The sequence below is a fragment of the Monopterus albus genome, unplaced genomic scaffold (assembly GCF_001952655.1).
Source record: "Monopterus albus unplaced genomic scaffold, M_albus_1.0 scaffold187.1, whole genome shotgun sequence".
Classification (NCBI taxonomy): Eukaryota; Metazoa; Chordata; class Actinopteri; order Synbranchiformes; family Synbranchidae; genus Monopterus; species Monopterus albus.
The window spans coordinates 789,482-792,393 of record NW_018128067.1 but is presented as its reverse complement, the minus strand read 5'-3'; positions in this window follow the sequence as shown (position 1 = coordinate 792,393).

The following is a 2,912-nucleotide window of genomic DNA, read 5'->3' as shown; positions in this document are numbered from 1 at the left end:
GTAGATGACAAAGTGGTGTGCTGTGTTACTGATAATGATTAAAATGTTAAACAGTAGTGACTGTCTATTTTTTGAAATAGAAAACTGGATAAAAATAAGGCTTTTATGAAAACACAGAGTAAACAAATGCTTAGAAACACAAAAACCATTTATAATGGCTAAATTAGGCTGAAATATAAGGTGCAGAGTGATAATAAATTAAGAGCCGGCTCTTTTAAGACAGCCGAGCCAAAAGAGCCGAATCTGTGAAAAGAGCCGGACTTCCCATCACTAGATGAAATACCTATTACAATATATCGTCTTTGGTCAGCTCTATGTCCTATTAACAGCTTCCGTCATTTTTAAAGAGATGCGCGTCTTCTTCCTCTTATATTTATTAGCGGTTTGCAAGCCGACTTAAGGTGCATTAACACCACCTGCTGGGCTGGAGTGTGGAACAATAATAGAGCCGAGGGAATAAAAAAAAAAAGGTTCTCCTTTTGACTTGTACAGTTTTTGTGTTATGAAAATGATGTGTCTTTTAAGCCAAGAGCTGCCGGAGAAAATTTCGTTGTGCTATGCATAATGACAATAAAGATACTTGATTTCTTCTTCTGCTTCTTCTTCGATGACTTAAAGCAGTGTAGACGCAGCTCTACTTGTAAATAGTATGGAATAGAGTAGTGTAATATTCGTTCATATAATTGAGAATAATCCTGTGTTTGGCAAAACCGAATAACTGTTGTACAATCAATTGGCGGCGCGTATCGGCGCTTGTGCGATTTCCTTGTCTTCTTCCTCTGTTTTTTGAGGCAGGCACGTAACATTAGTTGGATTACCGCCACCTTCTGAATAGAGAATCAAAATCAAATGGGAATCCCTGTGAGTTACTTTGAACAAGTCTTGTACCAAATTCAGCACTTGGAATCACTGACTATGCCCTCTGCACATCTGTCACATTGATATTTGGAATATAAAAGTTAACACTTTAAAATGAAGTTCATACTATTGTTGCACTAATAGTTTAATACACTTGAGCAATTTTTTTACTTTGGCAGCAAGAAATGACTTAACAGTAAAACCTCCAAGGGATTATATCACTAAAGACACACCTGCACCCTCATTAGGTCGTTTTGATTTTAAAAGCTGTTGCCCACAAACAGTTTTGGAGTAAAGACTTGTAGTATGCATTGTTGGCTGCAGGAATCTGTTCTGTCAAGTTTTATAACGAGGTTGATGTTTTACAAAGTGATCTACACAGTGCACATTCTGTTGTAACAAGGAGGTGTGGAGGGGCTGCAGAGTTCACCTCCAGCTTATTTACATTAAGTGCTTTTATGGAATCTGATGTTTGGTCTTAGGGGGTGCTGAAACTCACAATACCAAGTCCAAGTAAATAGCCCTGCATCAAGTGTTTTAGATTAGGAGGAACACCAGGTATGTTTGGTGTTAACTCTGGTTTTTTGGTACTGTGAAGTCAGCTCACTTTTCATGGCAATGCAGCAAGGCTATTAACAGCCCCACCAGTGACCAATCAGATCACTGGTAAAACTGTTATCTGTCCAGGAACCTGATCATGACAAAAGAGTTGACAACAAAGTTACATATAAGTGCAGGCAGTATTTTCATGCAGGCGTATCTACTGTATGTTACTGGTTTTAAAACTACTTCTCACAAATAGAGGTTATGACTGAATAACCCCACAATGAATAACTCGAGTCTGTGAATGATGATAATTAGAAATTAAAATTAAACCTTCTCTTGTTTTTTATTAGAAAAGTAGTCCACACGCTCATAAATATCTCACATGATTATAAATGACAGTTAGATGGTACCTCCTGCTTTGGCACCAAACACAGTCTGACATTACTGTAACTTTTTATGCATATTATAAGCCAATTTCATGTTACCAGTTATCAGAGACAGCCAGTGGTAGGTTCAGTGAAGCTAAGCTGAGCTCACTACTCTGTACAGGCCCCTGGACTCCTAATACTTTAACCATAAATCAATATGGGGCTTAAACAGCTGGATAAGGTAAGCACAATTCCTTGCACAGGTGTGGAAACGCCACCAGTTGGAAGGAGTCTGTGAGTGAAAGTGTTAAAGATCATCTCATCTTATCTCACTGGATAATAACAGACATTTGAGGTTTATCCAGCCGCTCAGTTAAACAAAATTAAGAGAGAACAGTATGCTTTTTAAAGTGATGCTGCACCTTACCAAAGTCACGCCCTTATAAGGATAGTGGGAAACAAATATATGGAGCATGGCCCTCCCAGCTGCCGGTGTGTGTGGAAATCAGCTCTCCAATGCAGGGCTGGACCAGCTTACAGGAGGCACCAGAAAACACACAGGTGTAACTTATAACAAAAATGACACATCTATGTGTTCAAAGAATACAAATCAGTAGAAGTGACAGGGAATGACTGAAGGCCTAGGTTATTTTCATGAATCACACAATGCATGTGAATTTGGTTTCAAACTAATGTATGGCTAATGCATTGATCTCCAAAATGTTTCCTGTGCAGACTTTTTTTAAATGTCAAAACTAATATTTACAATTTTAAAATGTTATCTCAAAAATCTTTTTTTTCTGTGTAACTCTAAAACAAAACAGTATTTATAAATGGAAACTGTTGCTCCATGTAGGAATTACATAGATTTGCTTGCAATTGTACAGTACAATTAACATGGGTGGGCATGTTACTCCATATTTTCAAACCAGCCTGAAAGTGGCACATACATATAAATGGAATGCAGCCTTTATTGGTCCTCATGTCTGCTGTGAAAACGGTCTGGTGCTGGCCCTAAACCTTCACCACAGTGGGTGTATTGCTTTTGCCCACAGAGGGTTATCTGAGGGACAGTGACTTTCACTATAAATGACATTCATTTGTCAGTTTCTAGAAACACCAAGGTAAAATTAAGTCAGG